The sequence below is a fragment of the Pteropus medius genome, unplaced genomic scaffold (genome assembly GCF_902729225.1).
Source record: "Pteropus medius unplaced genomic scaffold, Ma_sr-lr_union100, whole genome shotgun sequence".
Classification (NCBI taxonomy): Eukaryota; Metazoa; Chordata; class Mammalia; order Chiroptera; family Pteropodidae; genus Pteropus; species Pteropus medius.
Genome location: NW_024356416.1, coordinates 1 through 11,411, shown reverse-complemented (window position 1 = coordinate 11,411; position 11,411 = coordinate 1). Strand labels below are relative to the sequence as shown.

The window sequence follows — 11,411 nt, the reverse complement described above, 5'->3', positions numbered from 1 at the left end:
AGGGTTACAACAAGGGCTGCAGCAGGCTGCTTCACGGCTTTTAGGGAACCTAGAAGCCAGTTCTCTGCTGGTAAAACAGCTGGCTTATGAAAATGCAAATTCTGCCTATCAAACAACAATCAGACCCTTTAGAAAGAAAGGAGACTTAAGTGATTATGTTAGGTTGTGTTCTGACATAGGGCTGTCATATATGAAGGGACTTGCTGTGACTACTGCCCAGCTGGGAAAGTCCATGCAGGAAATGTTATCTGACTGGTCGAACAAACATGGCAAAAAGATGCCGTGATGCCCTCAACCCGGTTTCTCCACAAATTCTTTCTCATGCTCAAAAAACTGAATTTCTGATGCTCAAAACTAATCAACATGGCCCCGACCCGGTATTAATATGGGGATGAGGGCACGTTTGTGTTTTTCCACAGGATGCAGAAAATGCCAGGTGGTTGCCAGAGAGGTTGGTTCGTTTCGCCGCTCCACCAGACACCCGGCGGGATGACCCTAACCTTGATCTTGCTGAGCCTGGCGATGACAGCTGAAGGTGCAATTTACTGGACATACTTTCCTGACCCACCTCTCTTACATCCGACCATATAGCAAGGACCAAATGTCATTGTGAAAGTGAACAACACATCGCTGCTGGACATGCCATCTATGAGGAGGGTGATTGGACTAATTGTTGCAGGAATACTTGCTATTGTATCTCTTATAGCTACTGCTGCCACCACTGTGGTGGCTCTCTCACAAACTGTACAAACTGCTCATGATGTCAATGATTTGTCTAGAAATGTTACTTTAGCATTGGGAACACAGAAAAACATAGACAGAAAATTAGAACAAAAGTTAGATGCTCTATATAAGACAGTGGAATACCTGGGTGATGAAATCCAGGGTCTAAAAATTAGATCTCGACTAGAATGTCATGTAAAGTATCATTGGATCTGTGTCACATCTAGAAGGTATAATGAGACCGGTCATGACTGGGATCGAGTAAAATATCATTTAAAAGGCATATGGCACAATGCCAATGTATCCTTAGATTTAATTAACCTGCATAAAGAAATACAAGGACTTAAAAATGCTAAACCTCTACAATTTGACGCTGATAAATTGTCCACTGAATTTTTGGATTACCTTAAGGGCCTTGTCCCCTCATGGTCTTCCTTCTATCAGCTAGCTGCTTCTATTTTGACTATAGGAGCCTGTGTAATTGTTGTTTTGTGCCTGCTTCCTTCTCTACTGAAATACTGTATTAGTGCTATGTTAAAACTTCAGGCCAACCTACATCATGTAAGACTTCGAAATACGGCTTAAAAGATAGACATCTCCCTCCCGCGGGGGCTGGTAGTCAAAGACGGGTAAGACTCCCTCAGAGACTGGACAACCTAAGACAGGGCGTGCATGACGGAATGCACGTACCGATGACGGGTAAGTTCCAGATCTGGTGAGGGGATCACCTAAGACAGGCACAGTCACCTTGCGCCAGAACCAGGAGGGTTCGGGCATTTAGAAAACAAAAAAGGGGGAGATGTGGGGAGTCACTTATGGACATGTGAAAACGTATAACAAGGAACAAAGATATTTGTGTACTTGGCAACAATGTTAGAAGTTGAGATTGTAAAGCGCTGGGAAAAACCGGGAGGTAACTGTTCACATAGCAGTCACTGCACATTCCTTGCAACAGTTTAGCAGAGAGTTCTGAGTTGTGAGACTCTCATTGTTCTACTAGATATAATAATCTGGCTAACCTTGATTCTTGACTACTGTCTTTCTTATTGTAATGTTATAAATAGTGTGTTCTAAATAAACTCGGGGACACAAACACAGACACAGACACAGCTTGATTCTGTGATCCCTCCTGCAATTCTGTCTGTCTTCTTTCTTTTCCTCAGTCCATGCTCCCCCTTTCAGGTACCCTCAATTACTTCGTCGGCTGGCTTCCGACAACAGAAGGTTACTACAAGGTTACTACAAATATACAGAAGCATAACAATATCTGTTGCTACAAATTTCCCCAAGGTTACTGCAAATTTCCCCAAGGTCATCAAGGAGTAATAGCCAGTATACAATGTGGGGCTCCAAACAGCACAGTACACGCCATATAAAGAGAGAAATTGATTTTACTGATCTCTTTTTTCCAGGGTTTTATTTCCATCACTTTACAGCAAGAAGACTTTCACAAGTAAAAATGAGCAAACTTTCCACACACCCTACAGAGAAACAAAGAACTTTTTAAGAGATACACATAGAATTTGCTCTTTTTACAATTCATTGCTACTGCTGTTTTGGTGTTTACTTAACACATTTTAGGGCTTGCTCATGCAATAGTTAAAGTGATTGTATCTGAGGGGATAAACAACTCTTAAGTGGGGAAAGAAACTTATGAATTTTAAGCATTTTATTGTAGAGATTACGTATTCAGTGAAAGAAAACTTCTTTAAAATCTCCAAAAAGTAAAAATAAAAATAAAAATGAAACAAGCAAAACAAAACAAAACAAAACACAACAAAACACAAGTAACAATGGGAAATTTATCATCTGGTAATTATCATTTAGAGAACTGGTGAAACAGAATGCTAGGAAAGGCAGAAAGTTTCTATGAAGTGGAAAAAATGTTAAAATAGTATCCCAATGTATCAGCAGCTCTGAGTCTTCATTGTCTTCCTACTTTCTGCTCCCCAAAAGGAAGAAGTTATGTGGGAGACTTCATCACTAGAATTTCGATTTACACTTGGAATTAGATCTCTTTCTCAGATGAAGAGTTTATACCCATAGTGTTTTTCCAGGTCACCTGGCAGTATTTCAAGAGCAAATTGCTCTTCTTCAGGATTGTTACGGTCTAAATTACCTTGTTCCCCATTTGTGTAAGAGAGATAGGCATCATATTCCCTGTCCTTAGTAGTTTTATCACCTCCAAAATTCTGTCAGTAGAAAAGCATTAATTCAGTGTTGTAGCATTTGTAGATGACCACGAGCAGGTCAAAGGGGAGGAAGATTGCTCCCAGGCCTCCTCCAAGCTCATTTTTGTAGATTAAATCATTTTTACACAGCAGAATACTGACATGTTTCTTTTCTTTTTTTTTTTTTCAGTTTTGCACATGTCAGGTATAATTTGTCAGGGCAGCCTCCACCACTAAATCAAAGATGTGTGCCATCTCAACTTTTCTTTCTCCAAGATATTATTTTGAAGAGCCTTATTTTACCTTCTCTAATATGACCTGCCAGTTCTTTAATAAAATTTCCCTTTTCATCAAGTAGATCATTTGTTCAGACTTTCCACTAAATCCAAAGAATGCTTTGCAAGGGATGTTCAGAGGCTTAACCAGCTGGACACCTATAACACTTGGATGATTCTTCATGGAGAATAATGGCTTGGGAGGTTTGTCTGTAATTAAAGCTGTAACTCTCAATTTGTTTTTTTTGTTGTTGTTGTTTTTTTGTCTTACAAGTTTTCCTTCATACTTCAGTTTGCAAGTAGTTTTCTTTATCTTCTTTATGAACTTCGTGGATTAGCATTTTTTTCTGTATTATAATGCTTCTTGACATCTTTGACTTACATTTTTGTACCACATAACATCAGGCATCCATATCTGGGCAGGAGATCTCTTTTCTTTTAGAGACTTCAGATTCTTCAAAAATAGTGGATCCTGCTATTGTAGCACAGACCTTATTCATTCTCTGCAATAGTCAAGGGCGTTAATACCTTCATGCAATATGTCTAGTTTTTTAAAATATGAGTGTAGAATCCACTGTTTGTGCCTCACGTGAGTAAAACCATATTGAATTTTTGTTCATGTTGACCTCTTAAAATATGATGGGCTCTTCCAAATCACCCTTGTTTTTGTACCACATAAGCTTGAGACCAGTGCTCTGGGCCATGCTACAGGTGGTGTGAATATAACTGTAGAAAAGGGTACATTTCACTTGGAATAGTTCACCTGCCAACAGCATGTATGTCTTGAGATGCACTGATCAGTCAGTGCAGCCATTCGTTGCTGATTGACTCACTCACTCTGAGTTCTAACACTGTGGCAGCAGCTTGAAATGTGCCGTGTACATACAGTGAGGAACCAAGTAGTCTGGCCTCAGGTCAAGGGCTGGAGAGTCAGTTCCTGCCCACAGACAGAAGAGTTGGCAGAGGGCATCGCCTGTTTCTTGAGCCCACCTCCGCCCAGCATACAGACCCAGGCCACCACCATATTCGAGTCCTGATCTTTTCAATGTATTGGTGGATTCGGTTTGCTAATTATAATCTTATTTTTTGTAATATCTTTGTCTGGTAATGGAATTGGGGTAATGGTGACCTCATAAAACAAGTTTGAGAACCTTTCCTTCTATTGAACTTTTTTGATAGTTTAAGAATAGGTGTTAATTCTTTGAATGTTTGGTTAAATTCACCTGTGAAAACATCTGTTCCAGGATTTTTGTTTGTTGGGAGTTTTTTTTATTACTAATTCGAATTCATTAGTGGTAATCTGTTGGTTCAGATTTTCTGTTTCTCCTTGACTCAGACTTTGGAAATTCTGTGTTTCTAGGAATTTATTTATTTCTTCTAGATTTTCCAATTTGTTGGCATATAATTACTCATAGTATTTTCTTATAATCCATTGTATTTCTGTAGTCAATAGTCACTTCTCTTTTATTTCTGATTTTATTTATTTGGGTCCTTTCTCTTTTTTTATGATGAGTCTGGATAAACTTTATCTTTTCAAAGAACTAGCTCTTAATTTTATTGACCTTTGTATTTTTTTTAGAAACTTTATTTTATTTATTCTGCTCCAATCTTTATTATTTCTTTCCTTGTCTCAATTTGGGCTGTTTGCTGTTCTTGTTCTAGTCCCTTTAGGTGTAAGTTCAGATTGTTTATTTGAGATTTTTTCTTGTTTTATGAGATAGGCATGTATTGCTATAAGTTTTCCTCTTAGGAGTGCTTTTGCTGTGTCCCACAGCTTTTGAGTCATTGTGTTTTCATTTACATTTGTCTCTAGGTATCTTTTGATTTCTTTCTTGATCTCATTCATTGTTTAGTAGCATGTTGTTTTGTCTCCATGTGTTTGTGTATTTTTCAGTTTTTTTTCTTCTAATTGATTTCTATTTTTATACCATTGTGGTCAGAGAGGATGTTTGGTATAATTTATTGACTTGTTTTGTGGCCTAAGATGTGGTCTCTCCTAGAAAATGTTCCATGTGCACTTGAGAAGAATGTATATTCTGCTGCTTTAGGGAGAAATGCTCTAAAAATATCAGTTGAATCTCTCTTGTCTAGTGTGTAATTAATGGCCACCATTTCCTTGTCAATTTTCTGCCTGGAAGATCTGTCCATTGGTGTCAAAGTGTTAAAGTCTTCTACTATGATTGTATTATTATCAATCTCTCCTTTTATATTGGTCAACCTTTGCTTTATATATGTAGGTGCTCTTATGTTGGATGCATAAATGCTTACTAGGGTTATGTCCTCTTGTTGGATGGATCCCTCTTATTATAGCCTTTGTTTTAAAGTTTATTTTGTCTGATATAAGTACTGTTTCCCAAATTTCTTTTTTTCATTTCCATTTGAATGAAATATCATTTTCCATTTCTGTACTTTCGGTCTGTGTATGTTTTTTGATCGGAAGTGTGTTTCTTGTAGACAGCATAAGTACGTGTCTTGCTTTCTTATCCATTTGGCTACCCTATGTTTTTCATTGGAGCATTTAATCTACTTACATTTAAAGTGATTATTGATAGGAACATAGCTACTTCTATTTTATTATTCATATTTTTGTTTTCCCTCCTCTTCTTCTTAAAGAAAACTGTTCAACATTTCTTGGAATACTGGCTTGGTGGTAGTGAATTCTTTTAGCTTTTTCCTGTCTGGGAAGTTCTTTATCTCACTTTTACTTTTAATTGATAACCTTGCTGGATAGAGTAGTCTTAGTTGCAGGTCCTTACTTTTTATCACTTTAAATATTTTGGGCCAATCTCTTATGACCTGTAAAGTTTATGTTGAAAATTTACCTGACATTCTTATGGGAGTACCCTTGTAAGTAACTAGCTGCCTTTCTCTTGGTGCTTCTAGGATTCTTTGTCCTTAAACTTTGGCATTTTAATTATAATGTGTCTTGGTGTGGGCCTGTTTGAATTCCTCTTGTTTGGGACTATGCGCTTCCTGGACTTGTATGCCTATTTTCTTTGTCAGGTTAGGAAAGTTTTCTGTCATTCTTTCTTCAAATAGGTTCTCAATCCCTTGCTCTCTTCTCCTTCTGGTACCACTATGATCCAGATGTTGGTATGTTTGATGTTGTCTCAGAGGTCTCTTAAACTTTCCTCATTTTTAAATCGAATTTAATTTTTTTTTGCTGGTTCAATTGGGTATTTTCTGCTATTTTGTCTTCTAACTTGCTGATTCAGTCTTCTGCTTCATCTAATCTACTGTTGTTTTCTTCTAGTGTATTCTTCATTTTAGTTATTATAGTCTTCCTTTCTGACTGGTTCTTTTTTATGATTTCTATGGCTTTTCTACGCTTACTATCTCTCTTTTGAAGTCTTTCCCTGAGATCATCTTTTCTCCCCCTAAGTTCATCAAGCATCCTTATAACCAGTGTTTTGAACTCTGTCTCTGGTAGGTTGCTTGCTTCCATTTTGTTTAGTTCTTTTTCTGGAGTTTTCTCCCATCATTTTATTTGCTATATGTTTCTTTGTTTTCTCATTTTACTTGCTTCTCTGTGTTCATTTCAGTGTATTAGGAAGATTTGTTATGTCTGCCAGCCTTGACCAGTTGCCCTTATGTAGTAGGTGTCCTGTGTGGCCCACTGGCATAGTCTTTCTGATCACCTGCACCAGGGACTTTGGGCATGTTCCTTGTGTGGGTTCTGTGTTTTCACCTGTTGTAGCTAAGCTTTGATTGCTGTTAGCATGTAGTGTATGGGATTGACTCTCAGGCTGCCTGGCTGTGGAGATTGGTCAGTCCCATGGAGTATGAATCGTTGTATGGGGGCTGACCTCACAAAGTGGGATGCACCCCAGCAGGCTCATGTACCTGTTGAGACATGTTCTGCACATTCAAGGTACTGAAGCTTGAGGTGCGCAATTCTGTCAGATAGAAGAATATGCGAGGAGCCATGGGCAGATGCGACATAGTTTTATTCAGGCATAGCAGGACACAGCAAGGCACAGGCCCAGCTCCAGCACCTCCCAGCCTGCACAGGCAGAGCTGTTCTTATAACAAAGTGCACAATAGTGGCTTAAGGCCAGGTACTATAATAAATCACAATCAATCACAATGTGCATGCATTCTACAGGGTGTATAGGACAGTGTAGCTAAGGTTACATAGGACACTGTATCTAAGGTCACCTGGAACTCTGTAGCTAAGGCTGTCCGGAAATCACCCGGCTTGCTAGGAGGGATCCTGACTGCATCCATTTTGTTTGTCAGTTTCCTCACCCAACACTCCACCCCTTCAGGGTTCCTCCTTTATCTAGCCGTGGGTTTTGTTGATGGCCATGACAATAGGGCAAAACTTTGGACTCATTTTACAATAACAATATAGAGAGCAGCAGCATGTCACCAAGACACAGGCACCTACCCCAAGGACAGAAAGGACCCATCATCATGACAAGGAGAGGTTGGCCCACTACTCCTGTAAGGGGTTGCCAGTTAGTTGTTGGATGGCCTGTATCTCTTGGTTCAGCCCTCCTAAGGCTTGGATTATATTTTTCTTATTGTCTGGGATGTATACACAGCATTAGGTGTGGAAGATTGCACAGGTTCCTCCTTGATCTGTGGTTAGGACATCTAAAGACATTCGGTTCTGCAGCTCCACCTTTCTTATTTGGTCTACTTCATCGGTGAGCAGATTCAAGGAGGTATGAGTCTGATTCAGAGTCCAAGCTATGTGGATGGCCAAAGCAGTGACGTGTTTCAACTACAATGTCACCTGCAGCAGGCAGGAAAATGGCCAAGGGATAAAATCACCAAGGTGTCCACTTCACGTGAGAATGGTGGGCATAATAAGCATCCAATTGCTCAGCCATTTGGTCAAAGTCTTTCACACTTGGGCAGGGAGATTTGGCCATACCCAGGTACACCCAGCCAGTACATATGGTTACCCATGGTTCCCATACACCCAGAGACTACCAGGGGGTAGGGGGAAAGTGAGGACCAGCCTCTGATGTTTCAATCCCATTCATCATTGTGTGGGGGAAGTAACAACTGTTACATTAGCACACAATGACCGAGGCACCCAATCCAGAGGGCAGGTACAATTTGGCCTCTCCATACAATAGGAGACCATTCCCTTTATCTCAACTATCTCACTCATTAACCAATTCTACCCAGTGTACACAGAGTACCCCAGCCACGGCTGGCTGTGGTTGTGTAGATTCCACATAATGCTATCTACTTGTCTTCGAGCATCCTTCCATCTGAAGGCTGAAGGACCTCACTTCCTCAGGGCATCCCATGCCGTTTGGTTGGCAGCATGTATATGCCAGTGCAATCCCACAGAAGCACTGGAAAGGAAGTCGGTGCACACCCAGCAGTCAGAGACATTGGCGACTGTGGTGTAGGTGTGTGCACAATCCACCACAGAATTGGCACACACTTGCCTAAGGGCAGAAGGAGAGAGAAAAGAACGGAACCAGGAGAGGTGTCTCTCCCTGTTGGCAAAATATAGGCCAACGTCTCATCCTTTGAGAGAACAGTAGCCACCACAGGAGACCACCCAGGTCAGTGGTACCTTACTGTCTCTTACTTTGTTTCTACAACTGTCTGGGACACATGACATAGTACCAGAGAGCTCACTATAGGCCAGAGTGAGAGAACAAATGTGCTCTTTAGCACGCTTTCAGGTTGTTCATTTCCAAAAGTTCCTGGGTAATTTGTAGTCATTTGTGGTGGCCAGTTGGCCATCACACAGGGTGTGACTGTCAAGTTGGCTGACAAGCCTTTTCCCCAGAGAGCAATCAGCCCAAGTTGCTGACAGTGGGGGCTTGTATCTTTCATGGCCAAGACCATTGTCTTATCTCTCCTGCTCTCAGGCAGGTGGGAGCAGGCAGCAAAATATTGCCATTCAATCCATGTCTAAGTTTTAACAATACCTCAGATGTGGTAACCTGTAATTGAATGGGTGCTGCAACCCGGTGCAGCAGAGCTTCTATTGGGGCTGATCCTCCGGCCTGAGGTTTCTCATTCAGACTCCTTATCACTTCCCATAACCAGGTGATCAATGCCCTCAAACCCGGTGGGGTAGTAGAGTCCTGTGAGTGTCTCTTCAACAACTCATTATAACGTCCAATCAATCCTGCAGCCTGAAGATTGTAAGGAGTATGCGAGTGCCAGTGGATATCCATCCATTTGGCCCAGACTTGGACTTCACGTCCTGTAAAATGAGTGCCCCTATCACTTTCAATGACTGAGGGTTAACCATAAAAGGAGCACAAGTGTGTCAGCACTTGAATAGTGTGCCTCTGGTCAGGAGCCACACAAGGCCAGGCAAAAAGCAATCCAATAGCAGTGTCAACTGCAATGAGTGCATACACTGTACCCTGGGCCTTTGGCAATGGCCCAATGTAATCTACTTGCCATTGTATCAGAGGGATGTGCCCCCTGAGCACTTGACCAAACTCTCGTCGATATCGTCAAGGGTTTAGAGTGTCCTATACACAGACAAGGCACTTTTCAGAAGCATCCTGTACCTGAACTGAGCCCATGTAATTGGTATGTTCCATTGTTTTCTCACAGACCACATAGTCTTAGCCCCTACATGTTGCAACCGATGATGTAACCAGTGGGCTACATCTATAGCGGGAGCCCCTTCTAGCCACCTCACTTTGGCTAGAACATCTGCTTAATCATTCCCCGGTGACACTAACGGGACATGTCCAGTGACATGATAGTAACATCTTTGTCTTGACCTAAGTACCACAAGTCTTGCCACATGTCTTGCCCCCACAGGGGTCAGTGTCCTACCATCCACTGTTGTCACTTCCAAGTGGAGAGCCACAAAGTTAGACCCTTAAAGACAGCCCAGCTGTCTGTGCAGATTGTCAGTGGGCTATTTCATATGTTATCACCATCCATATGGCCCTAAGTTCTTCCATTTGGCTGCTTTGCCCTGTACCAGTATCAAACTATACACTGTCAGTGGCTGCTGCACGCCTATGGCCACCTGCCTTGCAATAGGTCCTCAACTTGAGCCGTCAGTATACCAAGCATTGTCCGGGACAGGGGGCTTCCCTATTTAAATGGAGACAGCTTAATGTCTATAGGCTCTTGTTGTGGTATCTGTACCAGTCATAAACTCTTCTAGACCTGCTGCAGTTCCACTGTTAGTGGGCTGGTTGCCAGCACTCTTCTCTGCTCTAAGTATGCACCCCATTTGGTTAGGGTTGGCATCTGTGCTACCCCAGTCTTGGGGGAACTGATCCACATACAGATACACCTTTGTATGGGGTATGTGGTCTTTACTACTACCTTGGCAGCCCCAGTGATGGCTTCTGTTGCCTGTAGGGCCATATAGGCGGAAGCTAATTGTTTCTCTATCAGTGAGTACCTACTCTCTGCTCCCCTCCAGAGCTGAGAACAAAACCCAATAGGTACTTGGCTCTGCTCAGTGCACTGTCAGAGCCCCCAGCCATAGCACTCCTGGGTCACGTGTACATCCAATTGAAATGGCCATCCAGGGTCAATGACTCTCAGAGCCTGTGACTGCTGGACAGCTCTTTTGGTTCCCTAAAAAGGCCTTTTCTACCTGTTCAGTACAATCTCATGTACCTCTCTTTTGTACTAAGGCTTAAAGAGGGCAGGCAATTTGTGCCAAATAAGGTATGAAGGCCCTTCAATACCCCAGCAAGCCTGCATAACTCTGTAGTTCTTTTACTGTTGTCGGGTATGGAAAGGCCTGGATTTTATCAATCACTGCCTCAAGAATAACTTTCATCTTACTCAACCAGATAACAACCAAGAATTTGACAGATAAGCCGGGGCTCTGTATCTTGTTGTCATTCATGTCCCAGCCACATGTTTTCAAGCGTTGCACTAGCACCGGTATGGCTTGCTCTAAATCTGAAAGGGAAGCAGAAGTTAATAGAATATCATCAATATAATGGAACAACACAACAGTTGGCAGACAACGCCATTCAGCAAAGTCCTTTGCTACTAAACCATTGCAGATGATTGGGCTATGCAGGTATCCCTGGGGCAGCACCAGGAATATCCATTGTCGTCCTTCCCATGTGAAGGCAAATTGCTCTTGAATGGTAGGAGCCAAGTCAATGGAGAAAATGGTGCTTGCCAAGTCCACTACATAGTGGTATGTTCTCAATTGTACCGTTAATCTGTCTATGAGCTCATGGATGGAGGACACTGCACTATACAGTGGTGGTGTTACTTTGTTCAGCTCACTATAGTCGACAGTCACTCTCCAAGTACCAGTGGG

General features: G+C 41.8%; 1 pseudogene; it reads right to left on the bottom strand.

Annotated features, from left to right (window-relative positions):
- Window positions 1-2,723: 2,723 nt before the first annotated feature.
- On the bottom strand, window positions 2,724-4,193 carry LOC120602281 (X-linked interleukin-1 receptor accessory protein-like 2; annotated as a pseudogene).
- Between the last annotated feature and the right edge of the window lie 7,218 nt (window positions 4,194-11,411).